A 23,589-nucleotide genomic window follows, 5' to 3' on the forward strand; every position below is an offset into this window, starting at 1 on the left:
CCTTATTGTCTTATTTCAATCCTTTTAATGATATTTCACTGTATTAGTCTAGGTGTCAGTAATTTTCAACATCTTTTTGGAAATGTCATTCCAATTCCCATTCTTCCTCTTCTGAAGCGTGTCCTGGCTTAAAGAAAAATTTCTCTAAATGAGGAGTTAATGGATCAAGAACTGAGAACTGTTAAAAAATCTCTGTTCTTTACAAATTACTATACATTCATAGAACTAAGGATTAATACTTAGAACCAGTTTAGATGTCCCCTTCGAAGTCCCTTGGGATTTCCTTGACTCAAGAACAAGTCTGAAAAAAAAGAACAAGTCTGTCTTTTTGCTGACATTCTCCTTGGTAAACCTCTGACTTCAACTCTCCTTTATAGAATTCGCCGCTTACCTACAGTCATTTAACCAAGTTTTATGTGAATTATCCAAAGGGGATACCTTTAAACCAAGATTAGAGTACATTTATTCAGTGACTTCTGTAGAATTAGAAACTGATTCTTATAGAAAGCAAGTTACAGAAACATGGTTTTCTCTCCACCTTCATTTTAAATTTCCCAGATGTCTTAATAAACCTGGTCTGTTCTTTTGCACAAACACAGCAAAATTGGAGAACTCTCCATTGAGTTAGGATACCCCGTTATTTACTGAGAAGTCCTTGGAATTTGCTAAAGAGAGGTGACACGCCAATAATGGCATTATTATTATTTTTTAACCTCACATCAGGTTTACTCCAGACTTGGTCATAAGATGTGAAGATCAGATCCCACGATGAACTTAACTTGAGGTAGAACCTTCAGGTCGAACTGGATGTGGCCTCAAGCGCCTTGCCCTCCGTAGGTGTGTCCTGGCAAAAAGGAGTACCTCTTATCCCTTCTTCAGGGGTGGGAGAGGTCCTGGTTTCCAGGCTTTTACAGGGCCCAGGCTGAGTCAGTAATGTCAGATTTCCAGATTCTTCCTTTTCCATAGCAGAGATAATTTCCAGTCTTTCTTGTTCTGGCCTGACTTTAGGGTCCCTCTGAGGTTTGTAAGTACTTGAAACAGTGCTTGTTTAATACCTGCTCCTGTCATTTCAATCAATTCCTTGACTGTTTCCCTGGAAGACAGTTTTGGGGTCCCATAGCTGGTTTTACTGTCTGTATGAGGGGTAGACCCTATTACTGAGAGGGAAGACTTTTATCTGAATTTATGCAAACCAACATAGTGTCATGAAGCATCTCAAAAACATACTGAAGGTACAAAAAAGAGAAAAGCAAGCATTTCACTTTACCCACAATGAGATGTAATACACCTGTTTACTGTGGGTCCTAGGCAAAAGAAGTTAAAATCTGTAGAGATAAAGCATATTTTTTAGCATTATGTTTAAACCTTGACTTCCCTTTATCTAAGGACCAGGAGTCCAGTGTATAGATTAACATGTCTAAGTCATGTTGAAAAACCCTTGATTTTCTGCAACTTTTGAAGAGTCCAATGATCTAAGAGCACTGTAACAGGAGTTCAGTCAAACTGTCCAATATCTTTTCCATAGATATTACCAAAAATGCACTAGAACTATTCTGCAGATGTAATTTAAGGAGTATCTTCAAACAATACAGTTTAATTAGTTCCTTTCCTTAAAATACAACCTCAAACCTATACATTCCTTAATATTCAGTCTGTCCTGTAACTTTCCTTCATCCCATTTCAAAGCCAACTCCACTTTAACAGGATTCCTTTCCTTTTTCCAACTGATGATATCTCCATCCATTATCTTTCTGACTTATGACATACAACTATATTAGTACAACATGATCTCCTAAGTTTAGACACAATCATGTAAACTTTATTATCTAATCATTACCAATCTACTCACTTAACATAAGAAAACTATTCTTCAGTGCTATTTCAAAAGCATTAGATCAGCTCTATAGATATTCAAAAAGCCTTAAAATGCTCATAATTAAAGTTCTTACAACACATATTCACTGGGAAAGAGTTGACTTCACATTAGAAATTAACCAGGAGACATCTTTAGAATTCTGATCTTTAGGAAAACTCTGATATAAAAGGATTAAAACACTCTCATTAAACAGTAAGGATTTCACACTTGTCTGAAGGTCAGGAATAGGTTGATACCTGGTGACAAAGCTTTGTATAAAATAAGTTATGATAATCACTTGATCACTTGACTTCCTGTTAATCATTGATTTGCTCGAGTGGGCGCCAATAACGTCTCTATTTGTCCCTGTCGCGTGCTAGTGTAGCCCAATGGCATCTGTTCGTTCTAGGAACACGAAGAGCCTCAAACCGATCGTTCATGATCTTGATGAAGAAGTCTGACCATCTGGTAGGTGGGCGGCCATGCGGTCTTTTGACATCCCATGGAATCCAGTCGGTAATGGCTCTAGTCCAGCGGTCATCTCTAAATCTCATTACGTGACCAGCCCATCTGATTTTTGACACCTTGGTAAACAAGACAGTGTCCCTGATTCTTGATCATAGATGGAGGTCAAAATTTCAGATTCTTTCTCTCATTTGAGTGAAACGTGATATTCCAAGTATAGCTCTTTCAATTCCTCTTTGGGAGACTCGATTAGTGTTCTCATCCTGTTTGCATAGGGCCAAGGTCTCTGAGGCATATGTTAATGCAGGAAGAACACTGGAATCAAAGAGATGTTCCTGGAGCCCGAGGTTCTTTGTCCTCTTAGCTATTTCGTCAACGCTCTTGAAGGTATTCCAAGCCTCTCTCTTTCTCCTGCGCAGCTCAGGTGCCAGGTCATTTGCCATGTTGACTTTTCGACCTAGGTACGCATAACTGTTGCATTCAGAGATGGTCATTCCATTGAGAGTGAACAGAGCGTCAGGGACGAGGCTGTTTCTCATAAACATTGTCTTCATAAGATTCAGCTGTAGTCCGACCTTTCCATACTCACGGTCGAAGTCAGCCAGCATTTTTGCCGCTTGGCTAATGTTTGGTGTTATTAAAACAACGTCATCAGCAATGCAGAGGTGGTGTAGTTACCGACCATCTATCTTCACTCCCATTCCTTCCCATTCCAGTCGTCGCATGATGTTCTCGAGGGTGGCACTGAAGAGTTTTGGTGAAACGGCATCACCCTGCCGAACCCCTCTCTGAGATGGATGATTACTTCTTTGTAGAATGGTGAGATCCTGGTAGTGAATCCGCAATACAGCTCACGGAGGATCCTGATGTATTGAGTTTGAATGCCCTGATTGGCTAGGGCTTCAATGACTGCTTCCGTCTCAACAGAATCAAAAGCCTTCTTTAAATCAATGAACGTTAGACAAAGCGGCATCTTGAACTTCCGAGAAACCTCAATGAGCTTTGTTACCCTGTGGATATGGTTGCTGGTGCTGAATCCTTTGCAGAACCTGGCTTGCTCGCATAGTTGTCCTTCATCTAGTGTTCTGCCAATCCTATTCAGGATGACTCGAGTGAACAGCTTGTAGATGACAGACAATAGGCAGATCGGGCAATAGTTACCAATGTCGTGGATGTCTCCCTTCTTGTATAGTATTACAGTCCTGCTGGTTTTCCATTGGGACAGAACCTTGCCTTCAGACAGATAGTGTGTGAAGAGCCGAGCCAGCGTATCAATGAGTACTGATGGCAGGTTCTTCAGGTGTTCAGGTCTAACCTTGTCTGAGCTGGGTGCTGTTCGTTTCTTTACTGACGAAATGGTGTGTCGGATTTCGGAAGGGAGAACATTGGCAACGACATATCCATCCTGCGGAATTTGGTATGTCAGCAGGTGGACATGGCTATCGAAGAGATTTGAGTAGAAGTCATGGATAATCTTCTTCATTGCCCTTCTGGAAGATGTGAAAGATCCATCAGGATTTCGGAGGGCAGTCATCTTGGTCTTGTAGTTGGCGAAGGACAGGTGGGCATTGCAAATTCTTTTCCTGGCTTCTGCCGCATCTACCAGCACTTCTGCTCTTCTCTCTTTGAGTCTATACTTTCAATGTACATACGCTAGCATCAGATGCATCCATCGAGGTCCTGATGGTACAAGCGTGAAAGATCAAGTACGACATCATTGGTCTGACTGAGACATGAAGGCACCAATCTCATCACGCTGTTTTCGACACTGGAGAAGAATTTTTCCTCGGAACATGCGATAAAAGAGGTGTTGGAGGCGTTGGTGTCCTTGTCAACATGAACTTGGCCATGAGCATTGATTCATTTGAATGCCTAACAACCTGAATCGGACGTTTACATTTGAATAGATGTGGCTCACTGCCGGCAGTTTCTCTCTTCATTGTATACGCACCAACATCCAATTATGATGAAGAAGAAATTGAGAAGTTCTACATGGAGATGGAGACATTCTATAAAGAAGAGCACATAAAGAAGAGCACACCTACAAGATCATTGTGGGTGATTTTAATGCCAAGATAGGACCGATAAGATCAGCCGAAGAACTCCACATCGGGAGCCATGGCCTACAATGGAACAAACAGTGTGAGAGACTGTCTGAGTTCATCATGTTGACCAAGACAATTCATGGTAACTCAAGATTCCAGAAGGTCGAATCAAAACGTTGGACATGGGAGTCTCCCGGTAGACGGTTCCACAATGAATTAGACCACATCATATTCAATCAACAGTTTTGCCTGACCGATTTCGCTGTTGTCCCAAAATTCCAAATGGGAATGGACCACTATCTCCTTCATGCAAAATTCTACTTCAGGGAGCAGGGATAAAGGGCTGCAAAGTTCAAGAAGAGAACTCCCAGAATGACCACCAACTGGGAGCTCTTTGGCACTATTGCTGCAATATGGGAAGATGCCATTATTGACAACATTGATGAGGAATACAATTGACTGGTTCAGCACCTCCATGATTGTGCAAGGAACGCCGAGAGAGAGAGATAGGCACAAAAAATGCCTGTCTTCAAAAACTCTTGAGCTTATTTGCCAGCACATGCCTCAGGCAACCGCAAGGGAATGTCAGAGCTCACAAAGCAGTGCAGAGATGCGATCAAGGAAAACCTCAAAGTTATCATAATAATAGCATAAATTTTCATATACTGGAAAAACTAACTATATAATCTGGAAAAGCTGACTAGTTATTTTTCCACATTTTCCATTAAATTCTCATGAGCTTTTAAAGCCAAAGGAGCTGTTCTTAGCTGCTTTATTTTTTTGTTTGTTTTCACTTTTATGAAGGCACAGTGCAGTGTCTTCAGGCTATAAGGCTGACATCTGAGATTAACCAATTATAACTCTTTGCTAAGTAGTTCTAGAAATTTTAGGTACCAAAATTCTCAGCAATCAAATAAAGCACTAGTAGGATAAGTTTAGCAACCAATTTTACAGCTATAGAAACTGATGTTTAAACAAAACCATTACTTTTTTAAAAAAAATATTTATTTATTTATTGAATCACTGTCGGTAAAGTTACAAATCTTTCAGGTTTAAGTCTCGGTCATGCAATGATCAAACACCTTTCCCTTCACCAGTACTTATTTTTCATCACCAAGAACCCCAATGTACCCCCCATCCCAAACTCCCAATGCCTGAGAGGCAGATGAATTCTAGTTAACACTCTATCTACTTTGATTAGATTCATTGTATCCACAAAAGATGCACCCTTATTATTTAGAGTTTACACCTCAAAATCAGACCTGCTGAAAAGGCATCGTGAAATAATTTGTTTTCTACAGTTGGTTACAAGAACCAAATGATGTTGCGCTGCCGTGATATTTTACTTATTAAGCCTGGAAGTATTTCTGCCGAAAGTCAGATAATTATGAGATTGGTTTCTGTGGCTCTAGAGCTATGGCAGTGCCAGAGAGCTGCTCGTGGGAGGCAACTCGTAACCTTGGTAGGGCGTGAAGGACGAGCCGGGAATGCCCCCCTTGCCATGAGGTTTCAGTCACCCACTCACGACCAGCTCATACCTGGATTTGCAAAAAGCTCTGAGGCGGCCACCATCTTGCTGTCCAGAGGGAAATAGGCAGAAGGGAGCAACACCCTTTCCCTTCTGGGCAGGCATGGTGGCATGGATTAACGCATTGTCCATTCACTTTTCTGCCGCAAGCTGCTGGGCTCTGCATTAAGTCCTTGTGCTTCTGGAGCCATGGCCGTGCTGGAGAGCCCCAAACTATTACTTTTTGAATCTGTTTTTACCACAATTATTTAATCCAATTCAGATACACATATATATTGACATAACAGCATAAGAAGACCTTTGAACCATTAATTTTTATGAGACACGAGAAAACCTTCTTTGGCTGAATTTTGATAGTTCTTGTACCTTTTATTGTTCCTGGAAGTGGCCTAAGTCACTCAGAGGCCATAAAGCCTGTCATGGCAGTTCTCTGGCTAAGTGGGTCATAACAATATTTAGTGTACATTTTTTTTCTATTTATGTACAGTGTTATTTAATTTTACTGGATTTTTTTTCAATGTAAGAACTTTTAATTTAATTTGGTCCCATTAATTTTTTTTTATTTTTGCCAATGGAATACACCTCTGAGGTCTGTTTTTTGTTTTTTTTAATATATTTTATGCTTTTTGTTTTATTTTTCTTTTAAAATAAAAAGTATTTATTCATTTATTTTACTAAAGTACCATCATTTACAAAGATATTCAAAGTTAGGTTTTAGACATACTATGTTTAGCACTACTCTCACCACCAATGTTTTTTCCTCCGTCAGGGTTCCCAGGTTCCTTTTAAACACCCCCTCAACACCATTCCATAACAGGCACATTTTTAAGTTGGTTGTTGAAGTTTTAGATTTTGTTTTCAGTATTACTTTGTGGTTTAGATATTTAGCTCTACCCACTTCTACCACTTCCAATGACGTTGGATTCCCTTGATGTCTACTATTCATTGCTTTCCATCTGTCATGTCTTTTCCCCTCTATTTCTTCCCTTCTCTGTCCTTCTCCCTACATTCTTGGGACAAGGGTGATCTAGGTGTATCCCCTCTCAAACACTGCATTCCTTCTTATAAGTATTCTATATACAACATATAAGCAAACCTTTTAAATTTTTTAAATGTTTTGTCCACGCTCTGCAGCACTCAGGGCTTACTCTCCTGGCTCTATTCTCAGGGATCACTCTTGGCAGTTCTAGCACATTATACATGGCTATGGGAATTTTAACCCATGTTTACTACATTACAAGCAAGTACCTTAATTCCTTACCAGCTCTCTCGCCTCCTCTGTTTTAATTTTGAGATCTTTAATCTACTCTGAATTAAGTTCTGTGTATGATGTGAGAAACTCATTTAGTTTTTTTTCTTCTCCCCCTCCCCCGTTGAACAATTTAGTTTTCTCAACACTATTTGTAAAAGAGACTTCATATACTCAACTCCTTTTTCATATCTGAGGGATTATCTCCCTGCTTAAAATTCCATTCCATTTGTCTGACAGTCTGTATTTATGCCAGTGCCATACCATTTTTATTGCTATATATTATAATATGCTGTAAAATTAATACTTTCTGTTTTTTACTTTTCTCAGAATTGTTTTGGCTAGTTGCGCAGTTGCAAGATTGCATACAAATTTTAGTAACATTTAAGTCCTCGAGGAATATGTTTATAGTGATTGCATTAAATAAGATTATCATTTTGGCCATGTTAGTTTCTTTCAAACTAAGAATATGAAACATTTTACTCCTCTCCTTCTTGCTGTGAACTTATATTATTTAAAAAAATTCTACTTCACTCTTGGATTCTGGACTGCCCACCTTCCTCGAGCACATTTCTGTCTGTACCAATGCTGTGTCCATTTTTCTCCCTCATCCAGGTCTGCAACTCGCTCCACATCAGGTACCCATAGGGGCGTGACCTCTGCAGACATGGGTGTGACCTCGGCAGAAGTGGCCGTGGTCTATTTGGGGGTGTAGTTATATTACCCATAGCCAGCAATCTGGTGTCACATCTCAGTCTCCATACCACCACAGCCAAATGAAGAAATAGCACAAATCCCCCCATGAGGAGAGGACGATGATGAGTCCAGAAGCCTCAATAGGCTTTGCTCACAAATGTGAGCTCTCTGATTAAGAATTCAGAGACTAACTACTGAAGAAGTTCAATGAACTGAAAGAAACCGTGGGACAGATATCTAGTAAATTAAAGGAGGACATGAAAAAAACAATGGATTGGACAATTGAGAAAATACAGGAAGAAATGAGAGGAGAAATAGGAAAGCTACACAGAGTAGTGTCACGAATAAAGGATTTGGTAGGTGAAATAAACAACTCAGTCTGTGCCCTCAACAGTAGAATGGCAACAGCTGAGGACAGAATCAGTGAGCTGGAAGATCAGCTGCAGGAAGCCTACAGGGAACAACAAACAATGGGAAGAGACCTCAAAATAGCTCTAGAGCGAATCAGAGTCCTAGGGGATGATTTCAAGAGGAACAATACTAGAATCACTGGAGTAACAGAAGGTCAGGGAAGCAATCTCAATGAAAAAGCCACGGTTAAAGAAATTATTGCTGAAAAGTTTCCAGAGCTAGAGAATTAAGGCATCCAGATTCAAGGAGCCCAAAGGGTGCCAGCTAAAAGAGATCCTAACAAAAACACTACAAGATATATCATACTGAGAATGATGGATGCCATGGACAGAGATATGATACTGAAAGCAACAAGGTCAAAGAAGGAAATCACATACAAAGGAGTACTCCTTAGATTCACAGCAGACCTACCAGAGGAAACCCTCCAGCTCAAAGACAATGGTGGGATATAGTGAAAAAACTCACTGAAACGAACACATCACCAAGAATACTTTATCTGGCTAAACTCTCACTCAAACTTGAAGGAACGATACACTATTTTGTGGATAAACAACAACTCAGGAACTTCATAGACTCAAAACCAAACCTGAAAGAAGGGATAAAGGGGCTACTGTAAGACAAGACAAGCCCCTAAAATCACAACAAACCCTTACCGAAAGATGACAAAAAAACCCCATACCAATAATCTCTATGTCAATGGTCTAACTTCACCAAGTAAGAGACATAGAGTGGCAAAATGGATTCAGAGACAGAACCCAACATACTGTTGCCTACAAGAAACACATCTGAACAGTGAGAATAAACACAGACCCAAAGTCAAAGGATGGAAAACAATCCTGAAAGCAAACAACCCCCTCAAAAAAGCTGGGGTGGCCTTACTATTATCAGAAACATAGTTTTCAGGTTGAAAAAGATTGGAAGGGACAGTGAAGGCCATAGTTTATTAATCAAGGGATTTGTACTGCAGGAAGAAATCACACTCCTAAATGTATATACACCCAATGAAGGACAAGCATAATATGTACAACAACTGCTAACAGACCTTAAAAAGGACATTGCAAGCAACACAATTGTAGTTGAAGGTTCAGCACCGCCTTATCTACTCTGGAGAGATCAAGAAGATTAAAACTCAGCAAGGAAATAACGGCTCTGAAAGAAAATATAGAAGAAAGAGGGTTAATAGATCTATAGAGGACTTTATATCCCCTCACCCCCAAAATAATACACATTCTTTTCCAGTGCACATGGAACATTTTCCAGAATAGACCATGATCTGGGCCACAAAGCATACTTAAAGGGAATAAGAAAGATAGACATTGTATCAACTGTCTTTTCAGACCACCATGAACTGAAGTTAATTAACTGAAGTTAATCATGTACAGATGCAGAAAACCAAATTAAAGACCTGGAAATTAAACAACCCAATGTTGAAGAACGAGTGGGTCAGGACAGAAAGAAGAAATCAAAAGGTACTTGAAAGCAAATGAGAATGAAGACACGAGCTACCAGAACCTGTGGGACGCAGCTAAAGCTGTGTTGAGATGAAAATTTATAGCTCTGCAAGAATTTCTCAGGAAGGAAGGTCCTACATAAACAACTTGACTTCACAGCTCAAGATCTTAGAAAAGGACCAACAAAAGGAGCCCAAACCAAGAAGGAAAGATAAAATAAAACTTAGAACAGAAATCAATGAAATGGAAACCCAAAAAACAATATGAAAGATCAATGAAACCAAGAGCTGTTTCTTGGGAAAATACACAAGAAAGATAAACCACTAGCAAGACTCACAAAGAAAGAGAGAAAGAGAACTCTAATACACCGAATCAGAAATAAAAAGGGGAATATCATAACAGCACTGTCCTTCTGTTGTTCATCAATTTTGTCAAGTGGGCCCATTTAGTTTCTCTATTGTGAGACTTTGTTGTTAATGTGTTTGGCATATTGAATACATCACGGGTAGCTTGTGAGGTTTTGTCATGCGGGCGAGATACTCTCACTAGCTTGCTGGGCTCTCCAAGAAGGGCGGACAAATGGAAATCGTGTCAGCTACATGCAAGGCAAAAGCCCTACCCACTGTGTTATCACTCTAGCCTATATATATATATATATATATATATATATATATATATATACACACACACACATATATACATATATATGCAATATATTGTGTATCAAAACAGAAACCAAAGAAATTAAAAAAATCATCAGAGACTACTTTGAAATTCTGTATGCCACGAAACAAGAGAACCTAGAACAAATGGATAAATTTCTGGATTCCTATGTCTGAATAGTTCTATTAATATCAAGAAAATTGAAACTGTAATCAAAAGTTTTCCCAAAAGCAAAAACCCAGGTCCAGATGGATTCACTAGTGAATTTTTCCAAACATTTAAACAGGACCTATTGCCAGTTATTCTCAAGCTTTTCCAGGAAATTGAAGAAACAGAAATTCTCCCAGTTTCTATGAGGCTCGTATCTCTATAATACCAAAGTGGAAACAAAGACACCTAAGGAAAAGAAAATTACAGACCGATATCCCTGATGAACACGGAAGTGCAGATTCTCAAAAAAATACTACCAAACAGAATTCAACAACTCATTAAAAAGATCATACACCACAACCTAGTGGGATTCATCCCGGAAATGCAATAATGGTTTAACATTCAGAAATCAATCAACATAATCTATCATATCAACAAAAGAAAAGATAAAAACCATATGATCATATCAATAGATGCAGAGAAAGCATTTGACAAGATCCAGCACCCATTTATGATGAAAACCCTTGCCAAAATGAGTATAGAAGGGACTTTCCTCAATATAGTTAAAGTAATCTATCAAAAGCCTATGGCAACCATCATCCTCAATGGGGAGAAACTAAAAGCTTTCCCTCTAAGATCAGGGATGATACAAAGATGCCCCTCCCTCCACTGTTGTTCAATATAGTACTGGAAGTACTTGCAATAGCGGTTAGGCAAGAAAAAGCTATTAAGGCATCCAGGTAGGAAAGGAAGAAATCAAGCTTTCACTACTCGCAGATGATATGATACTATACATAAAGAACCCTAAAACCTCTACCAAGAAACTCCTAGAAAAAATAGACTTATATAGTAAACTTGCAGGCTATAAAATCAATATCCAAAAGTTATGGGTTTCTTATATACCAATAATGAGAGAAAAGAAAGTGACATGAAAAAAACATTCCTGTTCACAATCATGCCTCAAAAAATAAAGTACCTAGGAAATAGCTTAACTAAGGACGTAAAAGACCTGTACAAAGGAAAAATGCAAAACGCTGCTTCAGGAAATAAAAGAGGAAACGAGGAAATGGAAAGATATCCCCTGCTCATGGATCAGGAGAATTAGCATTGTCAAAATGGCAATAGTCCCAAAGGCATTGTACAAATTCAATGCGATACCTATAAGGATACCTATGACATTCTTCAAAGAAATGGAGCAAACACTCCTGAAATTCATATGGAACAATAAGCCTCCAGGAATAGCTAAAGCAATTCTTGCAAAAAAGAAAATGGAAAGAGTCAGCCTCCCCAACCTCAAACTCTACTACAAAGCAGTAATAATTAGAACAGCATGATACTGGAACAAAGACAGAGCCCCAGCCCATTGAAACAGGGTTGAATATACTGACATCCCCCCTTAAATATATGATGAGCTAATCTTTAATAAGGGATCATAAAAGCCTCTTAAACAAATTGTGCTGGCAAAATTGGACAGCTACATGCAAAAAAATGGGCATAGATATCTACCTACCACCATGTACAAAAATAAGATCAAAATGGATTAAAGACCTCAATATCAGACCAGAATCCATAAGGTTCATTGAAGACAAGGTTGGCAAAATCCTCCATGACATTGAAGTGAACGGTGTCTTCAAAGATGACATGCCACTGGCCAAGCTAGTGAAAACAGAAATAGACAAATGGGACTATCTTAATTTAAGAAGCTTCTGCACTTCAAAAGAAACAGTGACCAAAATACAAAGACAGTATACAGAATAAGAAAGGATATTCACCCAATACCTATTTGATAAAGGGGTGATCACTTGATCACTTGACTTCCCATTAATCGTGTATTTTCTCGAGTGGGGTCCAGTAACGTCTCCATTTGTCTCTGTCGCGTGCCAGTATAGCCCAATGGCGTCTATTCGTTCTAGGAACACGAAGATCCTCAAACCGATTGTTCATGATCTTGATGAAGAAGTCTGACCATCTGGTAGGTGGGCAGCCACACGGTCTTTTGAAATCCCGTGGAATCTAGTCGGTAACATTCACCTTCATCATAATTGGATGTTGGTGCATAGATAATGAAGAAAGAAACTGCCGTCAGTGAGCCATATCTATTCAAATGTGAATGTCGGATTCGGGTTATTAGGCATTTGAATAAATCAATGCTCGTGGCCAAGTTCATGTTGACAAGGACACCGATGCCTCCAACACCTCTTTTATCGCATGTTCCAAGGAAAAATTTTTCTGCAGTGTCGAAAATGGCATGATGAAATTGGTGCCTTCTTTTCTCGGTCAGACCAATGTTGTCATACTTGATCTTTCGTGCTTGTACCATCAGGTCCTCGATGGATGCATCTGATGCTAGCATATGTGCATTGAAAGTACAGACGATCATTTTTGTCTTCCTTCATTGTGGCAGCCTAGTTCAGCTTTGAGATTTTATCGGCCTCTCCTTTCTCATCCTTCTCAATGCTGCCATATTGGTGACACCTTCAGGGTCAGAGGAATGAGACCCATTGTAATTACTGGTTTTGGCATATTGAATACACAACGGATAGATTGTGAGGCTCTGCCGTGCTGGCAGAATGCTCTTGGTAGCTTTCCAGGCTCTCCACGAGGGATAGAGGCTTTTGGGGTGGCCTCTAATCGCCCTTGTAGGTGGTACCATGGTTCAAACCATATTTGAACCCTATCAAATATGGTACGGCAATTATGGAAGATGGGTATTTATTTAAAGGGTTGATATCAAGGATATACAAAACATGGTTTAACTCCACAAGAAGAAAACATCCAACTCTATCAAAAAGTGAGGTGATGAAGTGAACAGAAACTTTCTCAAAGAAGATATATGAATGGCTAAAAAGCACATGAGAAAATGCTCTACATCACTAATCAGGGAGATGCAGATCAAAAGAGCAATGAGATATTATCTCATACCATACAGTCTCGCCCACATCCAATAGAACAAAAGCAAACGGTGTTGGTGTGGATGTGGCGAGAAAGGGACCCTTCTTCATTGCTGGTGGGAACAATGAACTAGTTCAGCTCTTTTGGAAAACAGTATGGATGTTTCTCAAAAAATTAGAAATTGAGGGATTCCACCATGCAAGTGTCTGGAGGCGTCCCCCGGACGCTGGGAGGAAAAGGGGATCTGAGCCTGTCTGCCTGTCCCTTTCGGCCACCCAAGCTGAGCCGGTCTCTTTTCCCCCACCCCCCAGGTTAGTTTTCGCGCCGTCTCTCGGACTTGGGGCTGGGATTCCACCGTGCAAGTGTCTGGAGGCGTCCCCCAGACACTGGGAGGAAAAGGGGATCTGAGCCTGTCTGCCTGTCCCTTTTGGCTGCCCAAGCTGACTCGGTCCCTTTTCCCCCACCCAGTCTTTACTTCCTGGAGAGACACCAGGTATCCGTGGGGGCGTGGCCACTTTAGAGGTAGGCGTGGCTTTAAAAAAGTGGGCGTGGCATAATTTTCGGCAGGGCAACGCTTATGCGGCCACAGATAGTTCACTCAAATCAAGAAATATTACTCCTTCACATACACAACAGCATGAAGAAGCAACGCAAATCCCTACCACAGGGAGACCACGAGGAAATATGTCTAGAAGCCTCAGAAGGTGCTAGCCACCTTAGGGACCTCCCTGACAAGGAATTCAGATATGAAGTCATCAAGATGTTCAATCAACTCGATGAAACAGTCACACAAATATCCGCTAAACTGAAAGAGGACATGAAAGAAACAATCGATCGCACAATTGACAAAATAAAGCAAGAAATGAGAGCCGAAATTGGAAAGCTTCACACAGAAATGGAACGCATCACAGATTCCATAGATGAAGTCAAATCCTCACTCACTGCCCTCAAAAATAGAATGACCACAGCTGAGGAAAGAATCAGTGACTTGGAAGATCAGCTGCACCAAGCCAACAGACAACAACAAACAATGGCAAGAGACCTGAAAATAGCTCAAGATCGAATCAGAGTCCTACGAGACGATTCCAGAAGAAACAACATTAGAATCATTGGACTACCAGAAGCTCAGGGAAACAATCCCAATGAAAAAACCATGCTTAAACAAATTATGGCCGAAAAATTCCCAGAGCTCCATAATACAGCCATTCAGATTCAAGAAGCCCAAAGGGTGCCAGCTAAAAGAGACCCCAACAAAAACACTCCAAGACATATTATAGTTAGAATGATCGATGCTGCCGATAGAGACACAATACTGCAAGCAGCAAGGGCAAAAAAGGAAATCACATGCAAAGGAGCACCCTTGAGATTCACAGCACACCTATCAGAGGAAACCCTACAAGCCAGAAGACAGTGGTGAGATATATTCAAAAAACTCACTGAAATGAATGCTTCACCAAGAATACTCTATCCGGCTAAGCTCTCACTCAAAATAGATGGAACGCTACACTATTTTCTAGATACACAGCAGCTCAGGAACTTCATAGACTCAAAAAAAAAAACCTAAAACAAGGACTAAAGGGGCTACGATAAGACAAGACAAACCCTACAACCACAACACACCCTTACAGAAACATGACACAAAACCCCATAACCATACTCTCTCTCAATGTCAACGGTCTAAATTCACCATTGAAGAGACACAGAGTGGCAAAATGGATACAGAGACAGAACCCAACATTCTGTTGCCTACAAGAAACTCATCTCAACACTCAGAGTAAACACAGACTCAAAGTCAAAGGATGGAAAACGATCGTACAAAAAAACAGCTCCTGTAAAAGTGCTGGGGTGGCTATACTAGTGTCTGACAACATTAATTTCAACTTGAAAAAGAAGGGACAGTGAAGGCCATTTTCGATTCATCACAGGATACGTACAACAGGAAGAAATCACACTCTTAAATGTATATGCACCTAATGAGTGAACAGCTAAATATTTAAAACAACTGCTCACAGATTTTAAGGAGGACATTGCAAGCAACACAATAGTACTTGGAGACTTCAACATTGCCCTATCACCTATGGACAGATCAACAAGAACAAAACCCAGCAAGGAATCATTGGCTTTGAAAGAAAAAATAGAAGAGAAAGGGCTTATAGACCTCTACAGGGCTTTACATACCAAAAAGAAAGAATACACATTCTTCTCCAATGCACATGGAACATTTTCCAAAATAGACCATGTGCTGGGACACAAAACATACCTCAACAGAACCAGGAAGATAGAAATAGTATCAGCCATCTTTTCAGACCATGATGCACTGAGGATAGAAGTGAATCACACACAGACACGGAGAACCAAATCAAACATCTGGAAATTAAACAACTTGATGCTGAACAACGAGTGGGTCAGGAACGAAGTCAAGGACGAAATCAAAAGATACTTGGAAACAAATGAGAATGAAGACACGAGCTACCAGAACCTATGGGATGCAGCGAAAGCTGTACTAAGGGGAAAATTTATAGATCTGCAAGCATATCTTAGGTCTGTAGAAATGATGCACATAAACAACCTGACCTCACAGCTCAAGTCCTTAGAAAAGGATCAACAGAAAGAGCCTAAATCAGGCAGAAGGAAAGAGATCATAAAATTTAGAGCAGAAATCGTTGACATGGAAACCAAAGAAACAATCTGAAAGATCAATGAAACCAAGAGCTGGTTCTTCGAGAGAATAAACAAGATAGAAAAACCACTCACAACACTCACAAAGAAACAGAGAGAGAGAACCCTAGTAAACCGAATCAGAAATGAGAAGGGGGATATCACAACAGAAACCAAGGAAATCCAAAAGATCATCAGAGACTACTTTGAAAGTCTGTATGCCACAAAAAAAGAGAACCTAAAAGAAATGGACAAATTCCTGGACTCCTATAATCTCCCAAAGCTGAATCAAGAAGACCTGGAGTATCTGAATAGACCTATTAACATCAACAAAATAGAAACTGCAATCAAAAGTCTTCCCAAAAACAAAAGCCCAGGCCCAGATGGATTTCACTAGCGAATTTTTCCAATCATTTAAGGAGGACCTGCTGCCAGTTCTTCTCAAGCTCTTTCAGGAAATTGAAAAAAACGGAAACCCTCCCAAACAGTTTCTATGAAGTCCATATCTCTAATACCAAAAGGAAACAAAGATACCACGAGAAAAGAAAACTACAGGCTGATATCCCTGATGAACATGGATGCGAAGACTCTCAAAAAAATACTAGCAAATAGAATTCAACTACTCATCAAAAAGATCATACACCATGACCAAGTCGCATTCATCCCAAGTATGCAAGGATGGTTTAATACTCGGAAATCAATCAACATAATCCACCATATCAACAAAAGAAAAGATAAAAATCATATGATCATATCAATATATGCAGAGAAAGCATTTGACAAGATCCAGCACCCATTTATGATGAAAACCCTAGCCAAAATGGGGATAGAGGGGACTTTTCTCAATATAGTTAAAGCCATCTACCACAATCCTACAGCAAGCATCGTCCTCAATAGTGAAAAACTGAGAGCCTTCCCTCTAGGATCAGGGACGAGACAAGGATGTCCACTCTCTCCACTGCTTTTCAATATAGTACTGGAAGTACTTGCAATAGCGATTACACAAGAAAAAGTTATTAGGGGCATCCAGGTAGGAAAGAAAGAAATCAAGCTCTCACTCTTCGCAGATGATATAATACTATACTTAGAAAACACTAAAACCTCTATCAAGAAACTTCTAGAAACAATAGGCTTGTATAGTAAAGTGGCAGGCTATAAAATCAATACCCAAAAGTCCATGGCTTTCCTATATGCAAATAGTGAAAGAGAAGAAAGAGACATGAAGAAAACAATCCCGTTCACAATTGTGCCACAGAAAATCAAGTACCTAGGAATCATCTTAACTAAGGAAGTAAAGGACCTGTACAAAGAAAACTACAAAACTCTACTTCAGGAAATAAAATAGAATACGAGGAAATGGAAAAATATCCCCTGTTCATGGATCGGGAGAATTAACATTGTCAAAATGGCAATACTTCACAAAGCACTGTATAAATTCAACGCAATTCCTATTAGGATACCCATGACATTCTTCAAAGAATTGGAACAAACACTCCTGATATTTATATGGAACAATAAGCCCCCACGAATAGCTAAAGCAATTCTTGGGAAAAAGAAAATGGGAGGAATCAACCTCCCTAACTTCAAACTCTACTACAAGGCAGTAATAATTAAAACAGCATGGTACTGGAACAAAGGCAGAGCTGTAGACCAATGGAACAGGGTTGAATATACTGACGTCCTCCCCAAGTATACGAGCATCTAATCTTCGATAAGGGGGCAAGAAAAGTGAAGTGGAGCAGGGAAAGCCTCTTTAACAAATTATGCTGGCAAAACTGGACGGCTACATGCAAATAAATGGGCTCAGATCTCTGCCTAACTCCATGTACAAAAGTAAGATCTAAGTGGATTAAAGACCTCAACATCAGACTGGAATCTATAAGATACATTGAGGAAAATGTTGGCAAAACCCTTCATGACATAGAAGCTAATGGTGTCTTCAATGATGTCAAACCGCTGGCCAAGCAAGTGAAAACAGAGATAGACAAATGGGACTATCTTAAACTAAGAAGCTTCTGCACCCAAAAGAAACAGTGACCAAAATACAAAGACAGTCTACCGAATGAGAAAGGATATTTGCCAACTACACATCTGATAAGGGGTTAATTTCAAGGATATACAAAATACTGGTTCAACTCCACAAAAAGAAAACATTCAACCCCATCAAAAATCGGGAGATGAAATGAACAGAAAGTTTCACAAAGAAGAAATCTGAATGGCTGAAAGGCACATGAGAAAATGCTCCACATCATTAATCATCAGGGAGATGCAGATCAAAACCACAATGAGATATCACTTCACACCACAGAGACTGGCCCATATCCACAAGAACAAAAGCAACCGGTGCTGGCGCCGATTTGGTGAGAAAAGAACACTCCTTCACTGTTGGTGGGAATGCTGACTGGTTCAGCCCTTTTGGAAAACAGTATGGATGATTCTCAAAAAATTGGAAATTGAGCTCCCATTTGACCCAGCAATACCACTCCTGGGAATATATCACAGAGAGGCAAAAAAGTATAGCCGAAGTGACATCTGCAATTGTCTGTTTATTGCAGCACTTTTTACAACAGCCAGAATCTGGAAAAAACCTGAGTGCCCAAGAACATATGACTGGTTAAAGAAACTTTGGTACATTTACACAATGGAGTACTATGTAGCTGTCAGAAAAGACAAAGTCATGAAATTTACATACAAGTGGTACTATATGGAAAGTATCATGTTAAGAGAAATGACTCAGAAAGAAAGGGATAGACATAGAAAGATTGCATTCATCTGGGGAACATAAAGTATCAAAATAGGAAACTAACACCCAAGAATGGCAGAGATTAGTACCAGGAATTTTACTCAATGACCCGGAGGCCAACCACACATGTTAGGGGAAAAGGTAGCTCAGAAAGAGAAGGGAACACCAAATAAAGGGTGTTGGGAGGATCCGCCCAGGATGGGAGAAGCATACTGAAAGTAGACTATCGACCAAACATTATTGCCACTCAATGCCTCTTTTGCAAACCACAGCACTCAAAAGGAGAGAGAGGGAAATGCCCTGCCACAGACGCAGGGTGGGATGGGGGCTGGGGGGTGGGAGGGATACTGGGATCCGTGGTGGTGGGAAATGCGCACTGGTGGAGGGATGGGTGTTTAATCATTGTATAATTGAAACCCAAGCACAAAAATGTGTAAGTCTGCAACTGTACCTCATGATGTCTCACTTTAAAAAAAAATTAACAAACAAAAAAAATTAGAAATTGAGCTCCCATTTGACCCAGTAATACCACTTCTGGTTATATATCCCAGGGAGGCAAACAAGTACAGTCAAAATGATATCTTCACTTGCATATTCATTGTTGCACTGTTCGCAATAGCCAAAATTTGGAAAAAACCTGAGTGCCCGAGAACAGATGACTGGTTATAGAAACTTTGGTGCCTCTACGCAATGTACACAACGTAGCTGTTAGAAAAGATGAAGTCATAAAATTTACATACAAGTGGTTCTCTGTGGAAAGTATCATGCTAAATGAAATGAGCCAGAAAGAGAGGGACAAACATAAAAAGACTGCACTCATATTGTGAATATAAAGTAACAGAATGGGAGATAAACATCCACGAATAGTTGAGATATGTACCAGGAGGTCTGCTCCATGGCTTGGAAGCTGGCAGCACATGCTGGGGGGAAAAGGAGCTCAGATAAAGAAGGGAATACCAAATAAAGGATATTTGGAGGATTTGCTCAGGATGTGTGCTTAAAGTAAACTATAGACCAAACACTAAGGCCACTCAATACCTCCATTTAAAACCACAACACTCTAAAGGAAAGAGAGAGCAAAAGGGAATGCCCTGTCATAGAGGCGGGGTGGGGGGCGGTGATGGGGTGTGGGTATGGGAGGGCTACTGGGATCATTAGTGGTGGAGAATGGGCACTGGTGGAGGTATGGATACTCTATTATTGTATAACTGAAACCCAAACAAGAAAGTTTGTAAGTCTACAACTGTACCTCATGGTGTTTCACTAATTAAAAAATTTTATATTGTGGGGATTGTAATATTTTTTGATTGTTATAATTTTTATAAAAAGAGAACACATAATTGAAAACTAATAAAAGTAATTCATGCCTGGGGGAGTGCATGGGTTTTATAATTAATTTAAATATCCAAATTGAATACTATTATAATTTATTTAGGAAAAAATCATACTAAAGCAAGCAAAATAAAAAAAAATAACAAAATTTCACCACATTTACTTGAAAATTTCTACCTTTTAAGTAAGCATCTGAATAGTTTTTTAACCAATTCGTACTTTTCTCATTGTTTAATTCTCTTGTCATTTTTTGAACATCTGTCTGTCTCTACAAACCATATAGTGTCTGATCTTTAAACATTATTTTATTTTCTTTTGGGCCTACCCAGAGGTGCTCAGGGATCATTCCTACTTCTGCACTCAGGAATTAATCCTGGTGGTGCTCAGGGAGCCATATGGGATGCCAGAGATTAAACCTAAATTGGCCATGTGCAAGGAAAGCATCTTACTCTGCTGTACTATGTCTGTTCCAGGATCTTTAAACATTTCCTAATCAAAAAAGTTCTACTTGGATTCTGTAAATTTTTCTGAAGAGAATCATTAGGTGCTAAAAAACTAAATTGACTGAAATAATGTATCAATTTGGGAATTTTAATGGCAAAAATAACAATATGTGAATGTACAAAATTTTATTTACTTTCTAAGTGAATTATTGTGTTATCTTCTATTCCCCTTGCTTTCCCTATGGACACTAAGGAAACTTATTTTCTTTATGTTTTGAGTCGGGCTGGAGCGGTAGCACAGCGAGTAAGGCGTTTGCCTTGCACGCAGCCAACATGGCCGACCCGAGTTCAATTCCTCCGCCCCTCTCAGAGAGCCCAGCAAGCTACCGAGACTATCTCGCCCACACTGCTGAGCCTGGCAAGCTACCCGTGATGTATTCGATATGCCAAACACAGTAACAACAAAGTCTCCAATGGAGACGTTACTGGGCCTGCTCGAGAAAATCGATGAACAACGGGAGGACAGTGACAGTGACAGTGATTATATTAAACTATAGTGAAATATTAGTGAAATATATTATATTCAACTATAGTGAACTCTCCTTTTTTATTTTATATTTAATAATGTTACTTTACTTCAAGCACTTGTCAATATCAGGAGTTAGAGTGGTAATATTACTTAATGTCATGAAAGACCGTACATCTGAGTTAATCTCTCTGTAACTCAGGGACTAAGACAAGACTGAAAAACATCTAAAGATTTTTCATTGAATCACCCTGAGATACACTTACAAACTTTGATGATTAAGTTTCAGTCATACAATGATTAAGCATTTGTCCCTCCACCTGTGTGCATTTTCCACCACCAATGTTCCCAGTATCCCTTCCAACACCTCCACCCCATCCTACCCCCTGCCTCTGCAGTAGGCATCTTCCTTCTTATTATCTCTCTACTTTGGGGCCTTAAGGTTTGCATTACAGACACTGAGAGGCCATCATGTTTGGTCCTTTATCTACTTTCAGCACACATTCCCCATCCTAAGTATTCCTCCAACCTTCATTTACTTAGTGGTTCTTTCTCCATCCCAACTGCCTTTCTCGCAAGCACATGAGGCCATCTCCCAAACTGTGCAGCAATTCTCCTGACACTAACTCTACTGATGTTAAAATTTTTATAAATTAGTAACACCCACAATATTTTTAAGACATATTATCTCAGACAGGTATTTATTTATTTTTTTTCAAAATTATTTTCCCTAATCTTACTGCTACGTTCCTGCCAGGTCTATGCCATTTCTATTTTATATATTTTATTTTCTTTCATCAGGGATTTTTACCAATATCTTAGTAAAAAGTATTTGGTGAAGATGATGACAGTCCATTGTGACTTGACTGCATCAAGTTAACTGACAAATTATTACTTATGAAGACTGGGTATATAATTGAGCTTCACAACTACAACTCCTCCTTCTGGTAATAGATGTTTGTCTCTTCTTTGTATTCCCAAAGCCCTAATTTCTTCTTCTTAAGTGCTCATAGTCATTAATACCCGAGATGATTTGGAGCGCTTTTCACTTTTATTGCATACTTTGCCTTTGACTAATGGTTGAAAATTATTTTTGACCATCGACAGAAATGGTGAAACATATTGCACACCTTCGGGTTTTTTTGTTTTGAAGGATAGTACCCATTTAGATTCTAACACCCTGTCTATATTCATTATCATTTTATTGGAAAGATAATCAAATTTTAAAGTATTTGAATTAGCATTGGCTTTTAAGTGGAAAGTGCACTGGGGTGAATTATGTACGATAGTTTATTCTTGTTTTACTGTACATTAATTTAAATAGATTGTTTGCCTATATTTCCTGAGCTGAAATCATTATGGAAAATATGGACCTTCCATGATCAGATGGAGGAAACAGGAAGAAAAAAGCAATTTGAAAACAAGGAATGCTTGGGAGAATATATTGTTTGGGAGCTTAAATTATCTCTTAGAGCTATTCTGTGTTGCATGACAGATTGGACAGGTAAAGAGACAAATACTAGAATGAGGTACTTATTAGTCTCAGTAGGTGAAATAATAGATGAAACATGAAAGAAGTTGTAAGTAACAGATATTTCTTTGTTTTGAAAAGATGCAAGGACTTTTAAAGAAAAGAATATTGAGTAAATTTTATTCAAAATTTTCTTATCTTGAGAATCTGATAGCCTAAAACTGAAAGTGATTCAGTAAAAAAAGATCAAATTGACTTGTATATACTTATTATGTTAATTAGTAGTTTTAGAAGTTCAATAATTTGTAACAAGAAATAAACACAAAATTGTCCTTTTCCCTGAAGCATATAAAAGAGCTTCTTTTCCTGTGCATATTCATAATTATATAATTACAATTGTTTGCATTATTTAATACAATTAATACCTTATTTACAGGATTATTTAAATTTAATGTGTTAGCAAATAAATAAATGCTTTATTTCGTGCTATATTTTGCATTTCATAAAATACAAGGTCATTTAAATAAAATGTAGTTTGATGTTTCTCATAAGTTGTTAGATTATAATTATAGATAATTTTCCGTGCTATGACAAAAGATTTTATGGTTTTCTGAAAATAAATTTGAAAATCAGTTTGAAGTACTCTTTCCTTCTGGAAACATGAGGGTATTTTTATGTAGCAAGTATACTGTTTCACATTCACTATTTACATCATTTCATCTCTTACATTCTCCAAGATGATGCATGGCCAAATAATAATAAAATAAAATTAGAAAACATTTTATTATAAAGTGATAAAAACCCAAATTTAAAAGAATTTTTCTAATACAAAGTGCATTCATGTTAAATGTTGACATACTATAATTGGGTCAACCATTCTTTTAAGGCTTTCAAAATCAGGACAAAATGAATTTCAACTCAGTTTAATATTTTAAATGGTCACTAATGCATAGAGACAATGAGGAAGAATTTTTAAAAATCACACATAGTCCACATAATGAGAAATATAAA

The sequence above is a fragment of the Sorex fumeus genome, unplaced genomic scaffold (genome assembly GCF_029834395.1).
Source record: "Sorex fumeus unplaced genomic scaffold, SorFum_2.1 ptg000131l, whole genome shotgun sequence".
In the NCBI taxonomy this organism is placed as follows: Eukaryota; Metazoa; Chordata; class Mammalia; order Eulipotyphla; family Soricidae; genus Sorex; species Sorex fumeus.